This window comes from Cervus canadensis, chromosome 12 (assembly GCF_019320065.1).
Source record: "Cervus canadensis isolate Bull #8, Minnesota chromosome 12, ASM1932006v1, whole genome shotgun sequence".
NCBI classification, from domain to species: Eukaryota; Metazoa; Chordata; class Mammalia; order Artiodactyla; family Cervidae; genus Cervus; species Cervus canadensis.
Genome location: NC_057397.1, coordinates 19,416,062 through 19,440,626, shown reverse-complemented (window position 1 = coordinate 19,440,626; position 24,565 = coordinate 19,416,062). Strand labels below are relative to the sequence as shown.

Genomic DNA, 24,565 nt, shown 5'->3' with positions numbered 1-24,565 from the left:
CACTTATGGGCATGTTCATTTTAAGAAAAGATTTTAAAATGGTATGCAATTCACACAAAATTTGAATTCAACTAAAGGTTACATGGGCATGAGTTTGAGTAAACTCTGGGAGTTGGTGATGGACAGGGAGGCCTGGCGTGCTGCGATTCACAGGGTCGCAGAGTCGGACACGACTGAGCGACTGAACTGAACTGAACTGAACTGAAAGGTTACATCTCCTAAGAATTATCTAACACAGATATAAGGTTCATCTTTTCACGGTTTACATCCTGTCCAGATTAAAGGAGGCACTGTGTCAGGGAACAGCAGATTTTCATAAAATTGAGCAGACTCAGATTACATTTGAAGGCCCAGTCTGACTACAGAAACGCACTGTGAGACTTTATTCACTAATAAGCCTTTCTTTCCCCTTTTTCACTAAGAAATATTCTCTTTTCTACTTCATGAATAAATAAAAAGAAACCCTGAAATCTCTTCCTCTGGAATTTTATAAAGTAAAAGCTACGACCACCACTTTCAAGTGAGTATTTTTAAAACACTTTTTAAAATAATTTCCCAGAACCCAAGTAAAATTCAGAAAGGACTTAACTTCTTAGGACATGTATATATTCCACAACCACACACACCTCCCAGAGTTTTCAAGATTTTATTCAGAGATTCCCATTGAAGCCTAAACTGGTCAGACATACATTGATTAATCTTATCTATAAAGTTATTTTAAATATTTTGTCTAGTGGTGGTAGCAGATTTTAATGTGATTGTGAGTATGAAGTAATGGTGACCGCAGTATTTAGCAGCTGGAATTTATCTGGAAAATTAAAAGATTCTGATGGTAACTAGGAGGAACAGTAGCATTGTTGGAAAAGAGAACTCTTAAGGGGAATATGAAGTTTTCTTTCAAATTGATGTATTTATAGTCTGGATGCTGAGCCAGAGAGGAGCCATGGGAATAATGCAAAGACAGCAGCTTTGGACTCAATTAGACTGGATGAGCCTGCTGGCCTTTCTCCTTACTGTCACCAGGGCGGGACATTTAACCTTTCTGATTTTCAGCTACTATATCTGCAATGAAAGGGGAAGCTTATAATGACCCGCTTTCATGCAGAGATCAGATTTAAAAGGAATGATCTTTTGAATTATTGTTGAGGAAGTACTTGGCCTCCTGCTCGTCTCACACTGGCCTGGACGGGGCTATTTGCTGGGAGTGGACGCTCGTGACCCGATGCCATGGAGGCCATGAGTGAGCCTGTGTCCTTGCCAGCCTGGCAGGCTCCACGCGTCAGTGTGAGAACAGGACCCAGAAGGTATAGCACACATGTGCAACAAGACCTACCCTTACCTGAGCCTGAAGCAAGGCTGAGCCCAGCACAGTGAGTTGGGCATGGGTCACCTGCAGACTCAGGGATGCGAGCTAAATGCTTGCTGGAGTCAGGTCATGTGTCACTATGTCCCCAGTGAGCATTACTGAGGGAAGAGCCGATTAACAAGACCACTGAGAGCAGGTGAAATGGATGCTCAAACATTTGGAGCAGTCCTATAACAGAATATATACCCCGAAAATAAAACCTCTCTATTGTCTCCAGGTGCCCAGCAGAGTACCGGGGCGACGCTGACCTTCCAGGGACTCAGAAGGGTCCTCCAGTCAGATGCGAGTCCTGAATCACAGATCCTATCAGCCTATCAACCTAGGAGTGTGTGTGCATTTCAAGACCAAAGTAACTTGGCAAAACTCTGACACTGCTCTGAATGTTGTTAAGTCCAAAGACAAAAGATGAACTGAATAGATGGTATCTTAAGCTGAGCACTAAATACATAATTATTAAATATATATTCAGAATATTCATCACACCACAAGAACAAATTTCATGTCAATTAATGTTTTATTGGGGAACTTTGTGACAAACACAATAATAAACAGTAGTGAATATTCAGATTAAAGAATTAAGAACATGTATTATGAAACTGACACAAATGTCTTTTCTCCAACTACTTCTTCCTAACACAGGGTCTACTGATTACAGAATAAGTATAAATTCCATTAATCCTTAAACTAGAATTCTAGACTCACGGCCCACAGGGAACTCTGCAAAGTCAAACCTGATACCCTGTTTAACCATTTGAGGAGATATTCTTTCCCCAGTGAAGTAGTTGTGAAATGTAATGTGGGTCAGAATTGGGATCCTGCAAAGATCTGGCACCAGGTTAAATCAGACAAGAATCCGGAGATGCATGAACTATGGATAGAGTGACTGCTGAAATAATTTGGGAGGGGACATTTAGAAAAATCACTTTTTAAATTACTAAACACTAAACACCAAAATTATAATACATAAATTTTAGGCGGCTAATAATTTCTTAACTCTACATTTACATTATAACTTTTTTATATGCTTTAGAGACCTTGCAAAATTAAATTTCCCTGCTTTAATTTTTTTAAGCTTTTTAAAAATATTAATAATAAATGCATTAGCTGATTAATATGATAACAAAAACTAAGCAGTTAAACTTATGTGATTGCTTTAAAAATATTTATGGAAATTAAATTCAAATGTGTTACACTGAGTGATGCAAAAGTTTGTATAGGGAAAAAACTCATTTTAATAGAAGAATATTACATGCAACATAATTTGGAAAGAAACATAGAGATATTTCCATCCAAATAAGACATAGTTAATGTGGGGTTCACGGTGATATTTGAAAACATGGGTTATGGGGTGACAGAGGCAAGGATTATAATTCTACAAGTTGGACAGAATAGTGTCACTCAGACACACAGCAACGTTGGCTCAAGCCTTCTGAGGTGGCAGGGAGGTGGGATGGGGGCACTACCAAATTCACACCTTTTCCCCTGAGTGATGATCTATAACTCCTAGCTCTAGAAGGCAATCTTGTTCTTCAGTTTTACCATTTCAGGAAAAGCAATAATAGTTCCTGGAATGCAGAGTAACATGGGGTGAAGAGCTGCCTTAGAAAGATAGGTGTTCACTCAGATATACACCACTAAGGGGCATTTTATTGCTGAATTCCATCTAGGTAATGTTCTAGACTCTAAATGCCCAGAGTGGTCCCAACAGTGCATTAAATATTGGTCCATCAAAGGTCCCTGGTTTAACCAATTCAAGTTCATTAAATTATGAGCATCAGTGCAAGGTCACTGCCTCAGGAGGACCCCTCCCGACACGTCGGGTCAGGATGGTCTGGGGAGGCAGCCTGCATCTCTCCCGCATGGCTCTCATGCAGCAGGGCCTCCCAGTAGCTGCTGTCCTCCCAAACGAGCCCTGTGCTCAGAATGTCCTCTGAAACCCAACGCACTTGGCAGAGGAGGAGGACTGGGGGTGGATGGGGCATAGGAAACAGCCAGAGAATAAGTTGTCAGTCTGTGTGTTCTAAAAGCCTATTGACTGACAGCTTAAAAGAGTCATTTCATGACTTGTTACCTATGGTTACTGAGCCAACTCAAAAGGCAAATGGCAGAAATTAGATGTACAGAAAATAAAATGCGGTACATTGCTTTTTATTAAATGAAAATTTACTGTGTCTGTACTAAGTGGTCAATGGCAAGGGTCTCCTAAAAGGCTGTGATTAGATGAATACTAAGGTCACTTTCATTCAATTAAACTACTTATTAGCATCTGCCTATAAACAGACAATTTACAAATGGGATCTTAATGACTGAAAAATTTGAAAAGATTCTAGAATTTACTAGTAATAATAGAAATAGAAGTTTAAATATCAACTTATTAATTTTTACTCAACAGAAGAGCAAAATTAAAGACTGGCATATGCCAAAGGATGTTCAGAATGTACAAAAGTGGAAGTCTGCACACACAAGTGAAGAGAGGAAAAATTCAAACAAAAATAGTCTGACAGCACTTAATGTAATTGAAAATGTGCAAACCTTCTGACCCAGCAAACCCGTAAGTCAATAGGAGACATACACAAAGGCTCTACCCCACTACTGCCCACAGAATCTGGTCACTGGAACCAATCTGGGTATGATGTAGTAGTTCACTGTAGTTCACTGGCAGACAGTTCACTAGTAGGTAAGTAGGTTAATGCACTTGTTCACTAGTACATAGGCAGGTGTAATACAGTAGTTCACTAGTAGACAGGTATGTTAATACAGTGGTTCACTAGTAGGAATACGATGCAGCACTTAAAGTGTAAAGTGTTCTTTGCTGTTTTGTCCAACTCTTGGTGACCCCATGAACAGTATCCCACCAGGTTCCACTGTTTATGGAATTTTCCAGGCAAGAGTACTGGAGTAGGTTGCCATTTCCTCTGCCAGGGGATCTTCCTGACCCAGGGATCAAACCTGAGTCTTCTGTATTGCAGGTGGATTCTTTACCATTAGGAGTACTGAACTACAAGGACATAAACAACATAATGGTATCTTTGCATACACTGAAGAAAGTAATTCATAAAGAGAACAGGATTATAGCATAAATTTAAAACACACACAAAATGTCACCTATTTTATAGGGCTATTCCCATCTTTAAAAACTCTTTGACCTGTATTCTTCATCACTTCTGGCCACAGGAGGTGGATCTGCATAGACTATGTCTCTCTTCCTCTAGTTTCTGCTTGAAGGGGCCAGCAAGAAATGGGGGGCTGGGGAAAAGTGTCTGGGGTGTTTGTTCTCAAGTATCTGCCAGTTGAGTCCTTGGGGTGGCAAAATGCCTTCTCAAGAAAGCAGATCGTGGCAGGCGGCTCTTTCATATGGTCCCTTCTCTGGGGCCAGGTGGGATCCCTGCCCTCCGTCCTTTACCCCTTTGCATACCTCAGGAGGATGCTTGATGTGCCTGCTGTTTCCCCAAGTTCCACCCACATTTGTAAATAACCCATTTATTAAACTCCCTTCAAATCACCTACCAATGATCACAGCTTCTAGCTGAGTCACTGACTGATAGTATGTAGTATAATTAATTAAAGTCCTGCCATGAGGACCAAGAAAATAATGGAAGAAAGGAAGAAAGGGAGGGAGGAGCCCTCGAGATGTGAAGTCTGGCTGGATGGTGCAAATATAATGTGAATCATGACAATGAATCAGGTTTCCATCCTGAGAATCTGATCTAATGAACATGCATCCTGTTTCTTCACCTATAAAATGAAGATTACAGTTTCTACCTGCCTTCCAGTTTCCCTACACAGGTTAAATGAGCTATGGCCTGCAGAGTGTTCAGCATGTGCCGAGCGGATCCCATGGTACTGGATCACACCCCAGGGAAGGACCACACACGGGACTAAAGACAGGTGGGCAGCTTGCGAACAGTTTGGCAAATCTGGCTGAGGAGTCCCTCTGTGTGCAGCAGTGCAGGTAGTAAGCAAGGGCATGGGAAGAGTGGGGTTTCTGGTTGAGAAAATTGACCTGAAAGTGGCATGTATTTGGAAGGCATCTGGGGGCCAGTGAGGGGGGCCCAGGTACAGCCATGGAGGAGAGAAGCAGATTCAAAGATCAATACGAACAAGAGTGTAAGACCAATGACTTGCACAGACATGGACTTAGAGCCTGTCATACAGAGTGAAGTGAGTCAGAAAGAGAAAAGCAAATATCAGATATTAACACATACATGTGGAATCTAGAACACTAATGCAGATGAATCTATGGACATGAGTTTGAGCAAACTCTGGGAGACAAGAGAGGGCAGAGGAGCCTGCTGTGCTGCAGTCCACGGGGTCACAAAGAGTCGGGCACAGCTTAGCAACTGAACAACAATAGAGACACAGACATAGATAACAAACATATGGACACCAAGGGGATAAAGTGGTGTGGGATGAACTGGGACATTCGAATTGACACATATACACTATTGATACTGTGTAAAAAATAAGTAATTAATGAGAACCTACTGTATAGCACAGAGAACTTTACTCAGTGCTCTGATTAATGGTCTATATGGGGAAAGAATTTTTTAAAAAGGGTGGATATATGTATATGTATAAAACTGATTCACTTTGTGTACACAAGAAACAAACACAACATTGAAAATGAGCTATACTTCAATTTTTAAAAAAGATGGATCACTGACAGGATATGAAAGGAAGCAGAGAAATAGGCTGTGGACTCGGAAGGAAGATGAGAAACAGAGGATCCAGAAAGAAGAGCGGCAGGTGATGCAAAAGAGGGAGGGGGAGAGATGACAGTGTCGTCAAGAGCTGAACAACTCTAAAGAGAAATGAGAAATCCAGGTCTAACCACATGGACCCTGCATTTGGTGGCTATTTTCATAAACACTTTTAGCTATGGCTTCTCAGGTCTTCTATTTCTCGAAAAAGCCCAGTGCCTCGTCCTGCACTTTCCGTCTTCTCTACATGGCTCCCTAGACCCCGGGGATGATGTTTAATGCACCTCTTGTTCCCACATTTACTGAAAGATGGATCCCTCAATCAGCACTCTCCAATAGGAATGTAATACAAGCCACATCAATCATCTCAAATTTCCTGAGTCACCTTTCCAAAGTACAAAGAAACAGATGAAATTAATTGTAATAGCCTTTGTGAGGATGACTGACATACAACAAGCTGCATGTACTTAATATCACCACAATCAAGATACTGAAAAATTCACTTCAACCAATCAGCAATTTATATTTAAATTACTAAACATGAATGATACTTTTACAATTCTCTAAAATTGCAGGTTGCATAATAATTCTTCTAAGAATATTAAGTTCACTGTAAAATCAATTCATACAATAAATAGCCAAAGTAACTTTGACGCTTTCAGCAACCTGAATTTTTCAAGGCAAATAATTAAGAAAGCCACATATAAAAATAAAGGAAAAGCTTCCTTTTGCTTAGATCAGTTTTTAAATTTATTTTAAATAAGTATCAATTTGGTTGACATGATTTTGGCCAACCCTGCTAATAGCCCTTACCCATGCATGAAGCCTTTCAATTATATCCATTAGTTTGCTCTGACCTCAAGATTCTTGCATTTCAGAAACAACATCAGCCACTGCCAACTTAGTTCATACAATCCATTCCAATTAGGATACTATTCAGTGTTTAGAGACATTTTTAATTTCAACTTTAATTGGTTTTCATTGGTTTCCTTTTCATATTATCAATAAGTTCCTTAGGACTGTGAATGCCAAAGTTCACTGTCATCCATATCCACTGAAAAATCAGGGGAACAGAAGCAGGGTATTTAAAAACCTGAGATGGTACAACCATGTCTCATGGTCCAGTAGGAAAAATGAATGGAAAATTGAGATGAGGACATAAACTGTAAAGGCCAGAAATGAGGGTGCCTGCCAGGCACTGGTGCACCCCAGTGTTGGGTTTTATGTTGGTAGAGGTGTGGGGATGCTAGCTTGAATCCACTGGGCCGGAGCTGCGGGTGGACAACAAAGAATCTAATAGGTGTACAACAGAGAGGCCACGGTGATTGCATCCAAGCAGGGTGCTCACTCCTTGGTTCAATGCCTCAGCCTCTGTCTCCAGTGGACTAGGAACGCAAAACCAGCACGTCTTCAGACAGATCCACCTCCTCTGCTGTGACGATTCCTTCTTGGCTGAGCTTCCCCTCCTCATGGGGACACATTCCTCCAGTGATCCAACATTTCCACTTGCACATCTCTACCTGCCCATGCCCAATACCAAGAAGGGAGTTATGACTTCAGGTGCCTTTAGTAAAGGAAATGATATGGAGGAGTCCCTGAAGGAATGTTTCTAGTTCCTAATTTCTTTAGGATGCTCTTCAGACATTTCATTTCGGAAGAAGATATTCAAATACCCCAGAGTTCTGTCTCTCTCTCATACATACACATGAATGTACACATGTGTGATTCAGATACACACCTATACATGAACATATGTGTGCATGCACACATGTGCACATATGTACAGACACACATATGCACACATATTCGTGTACACATGCATGCACACATATACACAGACACCCGTGTATATATGCATGTGCACATACATGTACACATGTGCAGACATGTGTATGTGAACACATATACCTGTACACTTGCACATGCATGCATGTGTGTAAAGGCCCACAATGTATATATGCATATACATGCAGCACATATGCACAGACACATGTGTACATGTGCGCACATGCATGGACACATGTGCACATGCTTGAACACGTGTGTGCAGACATGTGTGTGAGTGCACTGCAAGCACACTTACACATGTGTGTAGTCTATAGACATGTGTGCATGAGCACACATATAATATGCACATGTGTACTGCATGTGCATATACATGTACACATACATGCAGGTACATGCATGTACATGCACATGTGCACACACACACAGGTACACACCCTCTTTCATTCCAGAGATGAGATTAAAGTGAAGCCACTCAGTCATGTCCGACTCTTCACGACCCCATGGACTGCATGGTCTACCAGGCTCCTCCGTCCATGGGATTTTCCAGGCAAGAGTACTGGAGGGGGTTGCCATTTCCTTCTCCAGGAGATGAGATTAGGATTTAGCAAACCTAGAATAGGGTCTAGAATCTGTACTTTCAAAAGTCTCAGAACTCCTTGGTCAGTTTTATTAACTACAAATCTAGACTAATTTTTGCTTCCCTCAACCTTTACAGCACTGGACTAGTCCTAAATGTTGAACATCTTTTCATATGCTTATTTAACAACTGTATATCATCCTTGATGAGGTCTCTGTTTAGATCTTTGGTCCATTTTGTTAATTGAGTTGATCATTTTGTTAATCGTTGAACTTTAAGAGTTCTTCACATATTTTGGATCAGAGTCCTTTACCAGATATGTCTTTTGAAAATAAGTCCTCCTAATCTGTGCCTTGCCTTCACATTCTCTTGATGTTGTCTTTCACAGAGGAGAGGTCTTTAGTTTTAGAGAAGTCCAACTTCTTGATTATTTTGTCTAATGGATTGTGCCTTTGGTCATATATCTAGAAAGTGAGCACCATACTTACAATCACCTAGATTTTCTCCTATGTTGTCCTGTAGGAGTTTTATAGTTTTGTGTTTTACATTTAGGTCTACAATCCATTCTGTGTTTACAAAATCAAGTAAACATGACATTAACTAAAATCTCTTCTTTAAAAATCAATAATTATGTGGGACCATTAATGAATGGTTTAAGATTCTGCATTGTCTTAGAGAAAATACTATTTTACACCTACTACATATCAGAAACCAGTGCTCACAAAGCAAAAGTAATGAGTACAAAACTGTCATCATTTATCAGTGGAAAGCCAGAGTTTTAAACAGTATTACTTATTTCAAATCCTTTGCTTACTGCCTGCCTTTGAAATACTATTAATATATCCTGTTAGGCATTCAAGTGAACTTATACAGAGATATTCAGTTTACATATCACTAAATAACAAACTACTTCCATGTGGATGTTCGTAACATCCATAGAAGCCCCAAATTGGAAACAACCCAAATACTCTTCACATAGTACATGGTCAAAAAGCTGGTGCAAGTGAATCATGAAATACTACTCAGAAATTAAGAGGGGTAAACACCTAACACGAGCAGCGACCTGGGCAGAGCTCAATATTATGCTGAATGGAAAAGCAAACGTCATTTCAGAAGATCACAGACTACACAATCTTATTAATATAACATTCTCAAAAAAGACAAAATTCTAGAGCTGGAGCATGGATGAGTGTCTCCACGGGAGTGGGGAGTGGTCACAGTATTAAGGGTTAGATGAGAAATCTCTATTGCAGAGATTAAAAAGAACTATGTCTTGATTGTGATGATAGTGATGCAAATCAGCACACAGGGTATATTATACAGAACTACACACACACACACAAATGAGTTCAGATGAGAACGGATGAACGAGCTATGCTGTTGGTGTTCCCTGCATACTCATCGCTAGCTGCTCCTCTACCTTATCCACAGACTGGCTAATATAACATATTCTTGGAATAGAAGATCTTAATATGGAGGTGACTGCCAATGATGCCGTGAGGTTTTATCCCCAGACCATTGATAATAAACACTATTCAGCAGATACCAATCTGCGTGTGGGACCACACAAATTTTTCATCACCACAGAGATTGCAGTCTGTCTGAGCATCTGTGGTTTACTTCAACAGCACACAAAAATCTGATCTTGATAGTGTTTCCTCCTGGCTTCCACTGGCAGCATAGTGGTTACCTGAGGTGATGATCTTGGTTTGCAACAGAGTGCCTGAAAATGGTGTAAACTGACAGGAAGCTTAAGTTGTCAAACATGACTTTGAATTGGTAGAACTTAGTCTGGAAAAGTTGCCTGAGGAATATGAGTTCCAAGAAGCTACAGGAGTAAAGTAAATTGTTCAAGCCTTGATTGCCAATGTCTGGTAGTGGTGAAAAATGAGAGGAACCAAGGCTTTAGCATTCTAAGCTCTTTGGCTGGAGCAAATCATAGCACTGGATCAGCAGAAAACTGCCACTCAGAGCAGTCCCATCTGCCAGCAACCAGAGGACTGAAACCCTCTTGGATCATCAAGGTGGTCCATCTGACACAAGACTGAAGGCAGGAGGAGAAGGGGGCAGCAGAGGATGAGATGGTTAGATGGCATCACCAACTCGATGGACATGAGTTTGAGCAAGAGCCAGGAGTTGGCGGTGGACAGGGAAGCCTGGTGTGCTCCAGTTCACGAGATGGCAAAGAGTCAGACAAGACTGAGCAACTGAACAACAAAGGAATTCCTTATACAGGCCATTGAAACTGATCATATCCTGAGATTTTTGCATTAGTATTACTGTGGAGAAACTTGTATTTCTTAGAGTTTGTTACCTGAGATGGCAGAGCTCCGTTGTCACAATTCGTACCCTCAAAACAAGGGGAAATTCCTCTTCTGTCTCTGAATACCAGACATCTCTGCCAAAATAGCAACACTAAGGAGCAGACTTGGTGGGAAAGCATGCAAACATGAGGCAGCAGATGCCTCGGTACCTGTGTTACTTCCAGGGCTGGAGGGGTCAGCTCCAGGGGAACCTGTCACCAAAGGGAAACTTGCCAGAGGAAGAGTGAGAAATACAACAAATGGAACCCTTAGTTCTGCTTTTCTAGGCACTCCATAGTGCACGTCATGAGTCTTCACTCTGCCACGGCTCTCAGCTGGCTCAGGGCTCACGGGCTGAGAACTGCTGCTGGCCTGGTGTGGGTATGGACCCCAAGGTCGCCTATGGAAACAAGACTCAGACCCATCTGTGCGATACCGTCTAAGCACCAAAGAACCTGTGACAAAAGGAATGGAATATTCCAGTTTCCAGAGGGAAGATTTCAGTAAGTGGAACACTCAGGAAGAACCTCTCCAAGGAACACTGGAGGCTATCTTCTTTGATAACCTTTTTTTTCTTTTTAAACCATTCTGAAGGTCTTTGAGACTGTAGTTTAGCTGCATTCCAGCAGTGTCTCTTTGAGGTTGAACATTGGCCATTTACAGGGAATGTTAGGGAAATCAGCTCTGGGGTTGCAAAACGAAAGGTGGAATATGTTTTTCTTAAAATATGAAAGGTTTCAGAAAATACATTAGGTCATGTGGTTAGGGAAAACAGACTAGAAAAAGCTGTGAACTTGATCTTGTGGGTTTAACAAAGCCGGGTGATTAAAATCTGATTCATTTATTTTTAAAAAATGAGCTGTAAATAAGATTTATAATCTGTTTGACAGTATTGTGGCAATATCAACTTCTGGTCATGGTACAGTACTATAAGGATCTAAGATGTTACCCCTGGGGGAAGCTGGGAGAAGTCTTCACAAGAAATATCTCTGCTGTTTCCTTTGTGTCTGTAATTATTTAAAAATAAATAAGAAGTTAAAAAGGTGATTATTCAAACACAGCATCGCTATCCTAGCAGCGTCTCCAATGGACATTCAATCTCACCTGCTTGAGATTTTAAAACTTAACATCTTTTCTAGCTTCTCATCATCCTGGGTTGCTCATTTACTCTGAAGGATGGTTCCGGGAGGAGCCATAAACAGTATTTGATCTTCCTTTACCATCTCTGGAGCATCATCACTGATTAAACCATAATTGATTGTTCTATGTCGACTAAACCATGAGCCAAATTTGAACCTTTTTGCAAGTTTCCAGAATGTTCTGAGGGTCAGTTTCCGAAGCTGACTGTATCTCCAGCTCTATCTTCCAGGGACATCATGACTCCAGGTACCCTTGCGTTGCCTCATTAGACTCTGGCCTCCTTGAGGTCAGAGACGACACTTGATCCTTAAAAGGATCTACCCTGTACCATTCTACATGCTCAGGTGGCCTGAAAATACTTGGGCAAACATGAACTGGTGAGTTATGAGCTGTATGTGCATCTACTCATCAGTATTCTGACCACTTGACATTGAAATTTAGATTTTGGCAATGCCAACCAAGCAAGCTTTGAGCACAGATTATTTCTAACAAAGTATTATTTTCTACAAAGTACATTCAACTTTCCTTATGAAAGACTCAAAAATTTTAAATGATCAGAATATTGTATCTTCAACATGAATATTGTTCTATAATTCCAAATATTGCAGAAATTTAAGAAGCTTTCAGATTTTTCACTTTATCAGTTAGTTATAAATAAAAACATTTACTGGTTTATCAGGGCTAGTTGATGTACTCCTCCCATTCACTAAAATTCAACCCACCTTGAACTTTCCTTCAAAATATCCTAGAAAATGACAAAACCACTGGTATTACATAAACATACATTGCCTTAACAATCCAATAAACAGATCTAATAATGTTCTATCATGTCCTGATTCAGTATCATTCTGCTAAGCATTTATTGCTAATTCACTTTATAACAGGCTTTATTAAAAGTCATTAAAACCTGCAGCTGCATCCCTAATTATTTCCTAAATATAAAGACTGCTTTTATAAATGATCTTCTTGTTCAAAACACTGCCATACAGCTCACAAACTCTTTGTTGGGAGCCAGAGAGCTTTTATTCTTTACGAAAAGAGATGCTAAGTAATTCATCAGATGCCAAACACTGGTTTTTTTTTTTGGTACCATTTCAGCTTTGTTCCAAGTGGTCAACTTCTACGTTCATTAAGAATAGGTATATTGATAACATAGTCTCAGATCCATGCCCAGGACTTCTACCCACTGGCGTGTCATCCAATCTCTTAATGTGTATCCTTGATAAACTTGAAAAAGCTCAGTGATTTGGCAAAGCTAAGCACATTGAAGTGTAGCTCACATGCAAATATTCTGGAGACACATGTGGAAGGAAGAGAGTGCATTTCATTTGGAGTTTGGTTAATTCTGCTCAGGAGAAAATAGCCCAGTGGGGGATTTATATGCTTGTAAAAATAATGTAAATGATTTCTGTTGCTGTTATTCAGATGCTCAGTTGTGTCCAACTCTTTGTGACCCCATGGACTGTAACCTGTCAGGTTCCTCTATCCATGGAATTCTCTAGGCAAGAATACTGGAGTGGGTACCCATTTCCTTCCCCAGGGGATCTCCCCAGCCCAGGGATTGAACCCAGGTCTCCCACACTGGGAGGCAGATTCTTTACCATCTGAGCCTCCTGGGAAGCCCAAGTTATTTCTAGGCTCCATTTAACTGATTATTTTATGATTTACTACTTTTATACATAACCAAAAAAAGAAAACTTCAGAAAAAGTAAGTATGGGTATGATTTAAAGAAATTTCATTTACACTGGGAAAAAAAAACACACTGAGTTCTATGTAATAGAATTGCTTATTTCTCAAAACAGTTTTATACATTCATAAGCATGACAATGTATCAACACCCATCAATACTGTTGACAGTTGCCTGAAAAATGTAGGACACCTGTGATTTAATGGGTAGGACAGTATGTAATTTGTATGCATATACTGCCCAGAATATGACCTAGAGGTACAAGGACAAAGGCTCCCAAAGGACATTTCAGGTGGAATAGTGACAGAACATAAGAGTAAACAGCCAAGCAGAATCACTGCAACTACTAAGAAACACCAGAAGTGTTCTCACCACAGAGCTGTGTTGACCGTCCATCTACACTGAGGTCATTGAATTTAATAACTGGCAGAAAGTAATTACTCCATTAGTCAAAAAGACAAGGACAAAAATAGCCATTGGTCACTACATTAATACTAGAGTAGTTGTTGTCGTTCAGTCACTAAGTCGTGTCCGACTCTTGGCAACACCATGAACTGCAGCACACCAGGCTTCCCTGTCCTTCACTGTCTCCCAGAGTACACTCAAGCTCCTGTCCATTGTGTCGGTGATGCTATCTAACCATCTCATCCTCTGTCTCCCTTTTCTCCTCCTGCCCTCAATCTTTCCCAGCAACAAGGTCTTTTCCAACGAGTCGGCTCTTTGTATCAGGTAGCCAAAGTATTGGAGCTTCAGCAGCAGTCCTTCCAATGAATATTCGGGGTTGATTTCCATTAGGATTTACTGGTTTGATCTCTCTGCTGCCCAAGGGATTCTCAAGAGTCTTCCCTAGTACCACGGTTCAAAAGCATCAATTCTTCCATGCTCAGCTTTCCTTATGGTCCAACTCTCACACCCAAACATGACTACTGGAAAAGCCATAGTTTTGACTATATAGATATTTGTCAGCAAAATGATGTCTCTGCTTTTTAATATGCTTCTAGGTTTGTCATACTTCTCCTTCCAAGGAGCAAGCATCTTTTAATTTCACAACTGCAGAGTAGCTGATTACTTCACAAAGAACACATCTTTACAAATCTATAATCAGATAACTTCCTGTAACCATGAGCGACTGACTTGCCGATGGTTGCCAAGGACACAGACAATGGCACAGAGATTCCATACAGATAGAACTTGACAGCATGACTGCATTTCTCAAGGGCAGGGTACCTCTTCGCATTGCCCTGCTCCCCTGTCCACATCTCCTAACCTCTGGGGGCACAGACTCACTGACTCAACTCCCATGTTGATGCAAATGTGACTTGTTGAGTCAAAGCAGCTCCCGTGGATGTACCAAACCACTGACTGCATCAGTGATGAGGGCATGCCCCCCACTGTTTGGTGGCACATCCTCTCCTGCACATTACTGGGGGCCTTTTAGGGCTCTGCAAGGTAACTGGCTAAATGGCACACTGTTGACTTAGAAAACTTAGTTGGCCACCAGAAACTAGATAATGTATTATACCAAGATACAGTCAGCAAGTTATATGGAGAATCTGAGAGGCTGAAGAAAGGAATTTGAAAATCAGACAAAAACAAATTTCTGTTTGCCTGGCCTGGCTTGAAAATTCTAGTCATTCCCATGGAAGTTATTCAGCTCATGAGACAGAAAAAGCATTGAGGACACTTAGATTGATCTGAAGAACACTGCACTGATTTTTACCCTCAGAAATTTCTTTTAGCAAAATATAGAAGTTTTACATAAGATCTAATATCAATGAGATATAAAAATTATATAATTAAAAGACATTTTATTATTATTATTGAGGATCAATTGCAGCCTTTCAAGTAAAATCAACAACAGGATACATATCACCAGTGGAAGAAAGTTAATCTTCCAGTGACAAAAATGAGTAATTATTTGAATGTTTGATGTATTTTACATGATCACTTAAAACGAATATACAATTTACTGGAAAGAATAAGAGTTTAAATAGGTCTCTTCCCAACTATTATCTATATTTCTTTTAGATTTATTATGTAAAATATGATATTTTTGGCTTCCCTGGGGGCTCAGACAGTAAAGAATCGGCCTGCAATTTGGGAGACCTGGGTTCAATCCCCGGCTCGGGAAGATCCCCTGAAGAAGGTAACGGCAACCCACTCTAGTATTCTTGCCTGGAGAATTCCATGGACAGAGGAGCCTGGCAGGTTCCCGTCCATGGGGTCACAAAGAGTCAGACATGACTTAGCAACATTCACTTTCACTTTCACTTTTTCTTTCATTTTCTCAAACAGGTAATATATCTTCAGGCTTTCCTGGTGGCTTACATGATGAAGAATATGCCTGCAATGCTGTGTAGCCAGGTTTGATCCCTGGGTGGAGAAGATTTCCTGGAGAAGGGAAGGGCAACCCACTCCAGTATTCTTACCTGGAGAATTCCATGGACAGAGGAGCTCGGTGGGCTATGGTCCATGGGGTCACAAAAAATTGGACAAGACTGAGAGACTAAGGCTATATTTTCACGGCTTCAGCAATCATTTCCATTTTGCCAGCTCTGAGCTGGGCATGTCAGGTTACACCTCCTTCTGAAACCAAAGGTTCCTCCCCTGCCATTTGGTCCTTGTACCTGTTCCCCACTCACTGGACATGTCCCAAGTCAGGTCTGACACCTTTCCTTCCAAAGATGGGCATTTTATGCCCAAGTGCATTTGTATTTATCCAGCCCATGGCAGGTACCAAGCACATATCCTAGCTTGACTCATTTTCTGTGTGGCAGTCCATCACCCATCAGCTTACCATCCAGTCTCAACTGACTCACTGCTCACCTGCACCTCATGAGGTCAAGTTCTCATCACCTCAAACCTGAATCGCTGCAGCAGAATCAACCCTGGTCCTTTCTGACTCACCAACGCTTCTAAAATATGACATGCAACATACGAGCACAACATCCACAAACCCTCCTATTTGTACAAGATTATGGAAGTGAAAGTGTTAGTTGCTCAGTCATGTCTGACTCTTTTCAAACCCAAGAACTGTAGCCTGCCAGACTTCCCTGTCCACGGGATTTTTTTCAGGCAAGAATACTAGAGTGGGTAGCCATTCCCTCCTCCACTGAGTAAGATTAAGGTCAAGATAATCTGCAAGACCTTCCAAATCCTTGAGAATCTAAACCCTTCCAATTCCTTAGACAGTAAAAGCAAAAGTTAATAAAATACAATTGCTCTGTTTGTTTGTTTATAATCATAATTTGAAGGAAGTGACGCATGTAATCAGTGGGACAAAAGATATTTCTTCTTTCCAAACCACCTAAAAAGTATGGAAAATATGAAATATTGACACAAATCTTAATTTTGACTCAATGTATGGAGACACATCTAACTTCCCTGGACTTCACTGTCTCATTTGCAAAACAGGAATCAGAATGTTTGCCTCAGTCCTGCTGTGAAATTCATAGGTAAGATGCCTTAGAGAGGGAATTTCACAAAACTGCTGAAGCCACAGAAGTACTGAGTCTCTCTGAGGATGGGAACTCAAGGGGGTTGAGTCACCTGGAATGCAGTCATATGGCCCACGAAAACCTCATATAACAGTGAAATAATCTACCTTTAGGACTTCCCAGAAATTTACCGCCATGGAAACAAAATATGAAATGGAAAATAAAAACACATTGCTTCAGTGGATAGTAGGCAAGTTTCATTTTTCAGTAATCACTTAAAAGGATTTGTAAATAGAGAAAAAGGATGGACTTGGAAAGAAAAATGAACAGCCTGTGTGTTTGTGAATGTAATGAATTAGATGAACTACCCTCATCTTACTTACCTGAGCTCTAAAGGTCCTGACCACGTAACTACTTGCTCATATGAGCTGTAATCAGAGGTGTATTCAGGCAATTAAATTAATCTACTCTTAGGAGATTTATTTCTTCAAGATTAAAATCAGACCAGAGAAACAAAAGATAAATAGTTGAGCTAAACTGGTATAGGCTTACCACTTGATAAATGAGGATATATTATATAAAACTGCAAGAAAAAACATAGAAAAAAAAAGCTCTCCAGCCAGAAGTACTATTATCCACTTTGGTCTCTGGCTCTGTTTGTGTGTCCTCTGGATATTAGTCATTTCTGAGTAACAAACTGAAAGGACGCCCACAAAGCTGGGATGTCTTAATTACATCGAGGCCACATTATGAACATTTCATCTTGTTAATAAAACGTCCTGCAAAAACAAGCTTTTAGAGAGACAGCAGCCTATGAGCCCACCTTCCTGAGCATTCTATCAACAGTAGATATAGAAACTGACCTAGAAACCTTTGGTAAATTCTTCATGACACTGCAGTGGACAGTTGCTGGTCTTTCCACCTTATAATATAACCTCTCCCCTTTTCTTGAAAACTGCATCAAAACTTGTATTGGAGGCAGCTCTGCATTTAACAGACCATAGTAATAGCTGGTATTCTGTTTTTCTCTTGGTCTTACAGTTCCCCAAGGTTTTCACCTGGTTACAGCTGCTTTTGGGGGCTTCCCTTTAGGTTCAGCTGGTAAAGAATCTGCCTGCAATGTAGGAAACCTGGGTTTGATCCCAGGGACGGGAAAATCCCCTGGAGAAGGAAACGGCAACCCACTCCAGTACTCTTACCTGGAGAATTCCATGGACAGAGGAGCAGAACAGGCTGCAGTCCATGGAATCACAAAGAGTCCGACACGACTGTGCAACTAACTTTCACTTTTCACAGCTGCTATTGCAGGTATCAGAGGACAAAGAAGGGGAAGAGTTGCCAGAAGAGACACATCATGGGACGTTGTTGATCTGGCTTCATTCCTGCCTGTTCTTGGGACTCTTTTCCCACAATATTTTGACCAAAGAAATGGAGTGGTTATTTCTTCTCAGCCACTCCTCATTTTTAGAGATATATTTTCTTGTAAACTTCTAAAAGATATTATGATGAAGTTTTATTTTGCCAAGTCCTGATTCATTCTCCCACTTTTAGAAAGAGACAGAAAGGACTGGAAAAAGACTGACGAAATATGTCAGTTTTGGCTTTTAACAAATGGTACTGAAATCAGAGTAGTCATGGTCTGAGGCTCTGTGCCGAGTCCAACTTGCAGTCCATTTTATTCCAATTAAATCAGGTAAAAACCAAGAGATTTCACCCCAAATCTGGTTCTGGATCAAATGACATTATTCTAATGACTTTTCACCCATTGCTTTTTTCCTCTTTTTTTTTTCCTCTACTGTTTATTTACTTTTTCCTTTTTGGTAAATGATAACAAATCAAACCAAAAACTTAACGTCATTGTATCACTGACTAGACAGTTATATAATTTTCCATTTCCAGTTCAGTCAAATAGTTCAACCAGCAGACTATATGGAAACTGACTATGACACCAATGGTAGTTTAGATTTCTCAAACTTACACTTTATGTATTTTTAGTGATACTCTGAAGAAGGAAATGGCAACCCACTCCAGTACTCTTGCCTGGAAAATCCCATGGATGGAGGAGCCTGGTAGGCTCCTCCCATGGGGTCGCAAAGGGTCGGACACAACTGAGCAACTTTACTTCACTAGAAATCTATACAGACCAAATGCTTATCGATTACATTTTTTTAAAATTATAGCCACTTTTAAAACTCCAACTGATGAAAGAAAATAAATCATGAAATGTTACTTAACTGGAGATTTCCTGAGACACCTATGAATAGAATCTAGATTAAACCAAGACCACAGCATTTCCAGGGTTGCCCATGGACAAGTCCCATGCTGTCTACCCTCCACTCCATCTTTACTAGTTGGTGAAGCAAGACAAATTGCTTTCTGGATGTATTATCAGATGTTGAGTTTTTAAAGACCACTTAATCCTATTAGCTTCCTTATTGGTATAACTAATGGTAAACATTACTTCTCCATTACAAACCAGAAAATTATGACAAAAAATGCAGTGGTTGATTCATTTCAGGTCAAAATGAAAGTACAGTTGACCCTTGAAAAACATGGGTTTGAACTGCATGGGTCCACTTATACCCAGATTTTTTTTAATAAGTATGTTTAAATTTTTTGAGATTGGTGATGATCTGAAGAAATGCATAGCCAAAAAAAAAATCTAAAAAAACCAAGAAAACCCTAGGCACATCATAAATGCATAAAATATACAACACACAGAGTCAATGGATCATTTATATTATTGTAAGGATTCTGGTCAAGAGTAGGCAATTAGCAGTCAGTGTGCATGCATGTCGTGCTCAGTCATGTCTGACACTTTTGTGACCCTATGGACTGCCAGGGTCTTCTGTACATGGGATTTCTCAGGTGAGAATTCGGTAATGGGTTGCCATTTTCTCCTCCAGGGAATCTTCCCGACCCAGGGATAAAACTCAGGTCTCCTGCACTGGCAGGTGGATTCTTTATCACTGAGCCACCTGGGAAAGCTACTGGGGGGAGTCAAAAGTTACATATGAATTTTTGACTACACGGGTAGTTAGAGCACCCTACCTCTGCATTGCTCAAGAGTCAAGGGTAAGTAAAATGAACTTGGGTGTCATGTTGACCTAGTCTTGCCTATTTGGTTTAATGCATGATGTCAATTTTGAATACTATTTTTAAATGAAGTCTTCCCTGCATTAAAATATTTTTTCCATTGAGAGATATAAGAAAATTGATGCTGAATTCCCGGGGAAATATTATATTCCCTACATTTAAGCTCTTAGAATGCAAGAAGCATGTTGCCATATAGTAATCAGAAGGGACTTTTTTGAGGAGTGAAGGAATGATTGCTATAAGATATGACATAATAATTCAAAGATATAGCACTTAAGTTTCCAAAATACTCTCAAGAGCATCATATTGAGACTTTCCAATATTCCAGCATATGCATCTCTTCATTTATTCCACAAATACTTAGACGTCAACCATATGTAGAGGACTGCATCTTAACTGGTAGATAAAGTACCCCGTGTTAGGTAGAAAAAGTTGAGCAGTGGGTTGAGTGGCTTGCCCAAGATCTTATGACCAGCATTTCAAGAATCCCCATGTCCTGACTGTCAAACAAGTCTTGTTCTGCTACATGACGATGCATAACATATTTCATGCTGCAGGATGCTGTCTCTTTCCATGTGTGCCATGCACAACTCATTCTGCCAAGCTAAACAGGAAGAAAATACAAAATGAGAGGTCTCTCCATTTGTGTGCCAGTCTATGACTCACTGGAGGTGAAATAACTATATACATAATTTCTGGCTTAGGATACACTTTTCTTCAGTGGCTTTTGCCTTCTTAATAGAATTGGATGAATAACCAGGATGCTTGCCTAGAATCTTTTAATTGGTATGAAAATAACAATCAATTATTGAGGGACTTCTTAACTTCCAAAATAATCATCTCTTCTTTTACATTTTTTGTAAACATGTATATAACTTGGTTCAAACCCAAGCAAGCAATTCCAAAGGCAAACTGGACCTTCCAATCCAATAGGATCTAATGGTCAGTAATCACACTAGATTATCCAGTTAATAATTAGATGGTCTAAATAATAATACTGACTGATAAATGTTTCTATAATATTTGTATAATATAAAGGTTTAAGCCAGAACTCTCTGTCCCACTCTCATGCAGATCATTTCTTGTTAAAAGAAGAAAAGTAACTGACCAGGTTCCAGAACTCATTTCAAATTATCCTGCAGTCCTATATACACTTTCCATTGTCCTCTTTATGCAATCCTACTTCACTTTTCTCCTCTGAGTCTCAAGTAGAAGCAACACAAAAACACTGACCCCCCACCAACAGAATCCTTCCTCTGAGAAGGGATGTTGGATACTGTGTCTGATACTTCTCAAACTTCATGCATCCTTTTTTGGTAACAGACCAAAAAGAAAAAAATCAGGAAAAAGAGCTATTTTAATAGGACATGGATGTCCTAGAATTAAGTGTTGATTTCTCTTTAGAGACAAGGGATTCTATGCAAAAAGTGGTATGGTTGCATTAGCCCACCCACTCCTTTTGTGGAGTCCGGGAGACTGGGGGCAGTTAGAGATTATAATTTATATAGGCACTAAATTGGTTTACAAAATGCTGTCTCAACGCAATGACATTTCCCCAAAGATAAGGAGAGCTTCCAGGCAGCTTGCCTGGGCTTGGAACGGTGAATCAGTTATTTATCTCTGTGATTAAATCTCTAAAGGGATGAGCCCAGGGTAACTTTTACTTTGTGCTGTTTCTGTCACACATGGAGAAAGCCTGCCCCCTCTGCCACTGAGAAGGTAACTGCGGCCACGTGCCCACAGGCCTGCTTCCATCTTATGCTCTGCTGACCAGGCAGCCTATCTGTGCTATTAACTGACAACCACACTCAGAGTCTAGCAACAGGCTGCAACTCTCTTAAAACATGATTAGTTAGTATAAGTGGCAATTTCACGTTCACATCTTCCAGACTAGGGGAAAAAAACAAACACACAAAAGCAGGTTTGTCAGGAGCACACCGCAGGTCTCCTGGCACGGATTTCAAATCAATAGTGCATTTTTCCTCCCGAGATTGCCGTTTCTGACCCATATAGGGCAATAGAGCCCCCAAGGAGCTCCATGACGCCGACACCGCTCTCCCTTTCTGCTAAGCAAGCAGGTTTGTGGTAAGTGGCAAGTGACAGTTAAGAACAATTTGTCCCCAGAGTGCAGTTTCTGCTCTCAGTCAACGCAAAACAAGGGCCTTTCAGCACACTGGCCAGTGCCATCTTAACTGCCTCCAAGGATTCGAGTGATGAAATTGAAAAACAGGGCAGTATGGAGATGTATTTTATGATTGATTATAGATGCCGTATGAAATTAAAAGGAGAACCTGAAGAACTGTGCTTTTTCAAAAGGGCCAACTCTCCCCACATGGCTGGTCGTGCTCACAGCATCACATGTGTTCACAGGGTTGTCAGAGTCAGTCCTGCCAAGCCCTGCACCCCACTAACTGGATATGCTTGGTGGAACCCACCGAACCCTTAGTGAAATGTCAGGCGTGGGCTATAAATCTGTGTCTTTACCCTGCAAAGCCCTTTTCTTAAAGCAGAATGCTCATCAAGGTCACTGTGAATGATTGCAGTTCTAAAGCTACAAAAGTAAGAGTCAACAGAAAATAGATTTCATAAACACTTTAAAGCTATGGTTCATCCAAAAACTCTTGCCTCCCCCCCGCCCCCCGCCACCACTTTGTGGATTTCAGTGACAAATGCATTTTCATGGGACTAAGAATGCTTTGGAAACCTGTTCTCCTAAAAAGGCACGCTACAGCTTCTCATTTTCTGCCTTCTGGCAGATCTGGTTTGAGCAAGCAGTCTTCAGAAGGCTAGAAAGACAAGACTGCATAAAAATGTGTGTATTTCTGTAGGTTAAGATCCACAAGTGTAGGTACACTCAGGATTGGGGTAGAGAGAGGGACCAGGTGTACAGTTTGGCACATTATATTCATATAAAATATAATAGACCAGATGGTGAAACCATCACTACTAGTAACTTTTTCAGTCTTGCATACTATGTGATACAAACAGGATCGCTTTAAACTATATGCATAACACAAAGAGAAAAAAAAACTTACAAAATGCCACATTGTATTCTTTTGGGGGAAAACACAGACACAGACTCAAAAAGATACTAGATCATCAATAAAAATATCCAACTAAAATTTTACTATATTTATATAGGCTTACACACACACACACACACATAATTTTTAATATTCTTGTCACATAAAGGACTTCAGATAAGTAAAACATCCAACTACTTTACTAGGCAAGATTTTCTCAAAGATCATTACGCAGGAACAACCATTTAAAAATCAAACTGTTTATCATCTTAATCCACAAGGAAAAAATAATACTATTTTAATCTTTCTGTTAAAATCTTGCGGGGGGGGGGGTCACTTGAGTTACAAACAGTAATAATAGTATTATCACTTACCGGCCGAGTAAAGGAATTAGAATCTTCCAGTTTCTCTAATGCCAGGTTGTGAGTAGGTCTAGAAGATCCTCTCGCAAAGCTATTTCCAAAACAGGTGCAGCCCGCTCGGGAGCATCCTGTTTATTTGGAGCAGCGCGGGCCTCCTCTGAGCGCTCGGACCCCGTCTGCAGAGCCCATGGTTCTCAGAGGCCGGACAACTTCGGCCTCTCTGGGCTGCCGGTGCTCCTCCGGCCCCTGTCGACAATTATCCTGGAAGTTGCTGCCGAGTTTAATCTGTGGATCAGGTGAGATTCTCTGAGCCCTGCGCGGGGGTCGCAGCAGGCAGGAAGATCCCTTTCGGTCTATCACGGCCGGCCAGGGGGGCGCCGGGGCTTCGGAGACGAAGCCCCTTAGCTGCGCCGAGCTGGGAGCCGGGCTGCCCTCGGCGACGACGGCGGCAGCGAGGACCGTGGCGGCGCAGTGGGGTCCCGGCGGTGGCCCGGTCCAAAGACGCTGTCCATCCCCGCCGGTGCTGAAGTGCGGGCCCGAACCCCAGGCCCGGCCCCGCGCCGCACTTTTCCCCACCGGCGAACGCGATCGGTTAGCTGTTCTTCCAGGCTCGCCTCCCCCGGCGCTTCTTACGCGGCAGGGCTAACCGGCTTTCCAAGATAACGGTCTCATGCTTGTCTGGGGGCACCGCTTCCGGACAGCATCTGCCGTTGGAGGCAGAAATCCGTGGGAAATCAGTTGTGAGCCGCTCCTGACTTTTCAGTGGCCGCGAACGAGTTTCCTGATGCTAGAAATGAACGGGAGCACACGCACACGCGCGCGCACACGCGCGCACGAGAGAGGGAGGGGGGAGAGAGAATAAATATAGATTATGTACCGTGGAAAATCCAGCGCTTCTGTGGGTCCCTAATTACATAAGATGGAAAGGGCTATTTCGGAAGACTCCGCAATCTCCATCACCAATTGAGGGTGGGGGGTGCGCATTTGGATTCTGAGAAGCGCCTTGTGAAATTCCCAGGTTAGACACAGCACCGAGACCCTCCGAGCAGAAACGACAGGTTACTACTGTTCAATGAAAACAGAAA

The 24,565-nt window shown here is 41.2% G+C and overlaps 1 protein-coding gene and 1 pseudogene across 1 annotated transcript in view; one reads left to right on the top strand and one right to left on the bottom strand.

Moving 5' to 3' along the window:
• The window catches only part of SNTG1 (syntrophin gamma 1), a 381,189-nt gene extending 356,933 nt beyond the window's left edge, over positions 1 to 24,256 (bottom strand). Inside the window, exon 1 of the mRNA XM_043484136.1 lies at positions 23,493 to 24,256. The gene's annotated coding sequence lies outside the window, so the exon portion shown is untranslated. The remainder of the gene's footprint in view (positions 1 to 23,492) is intronic.
• Positions 1,228 to 22,165, top strand: LOC122450924 (annotated as a pseudogene).
• Positions 24,257 to 24,565: the final 309 nt, after the last annotated feature.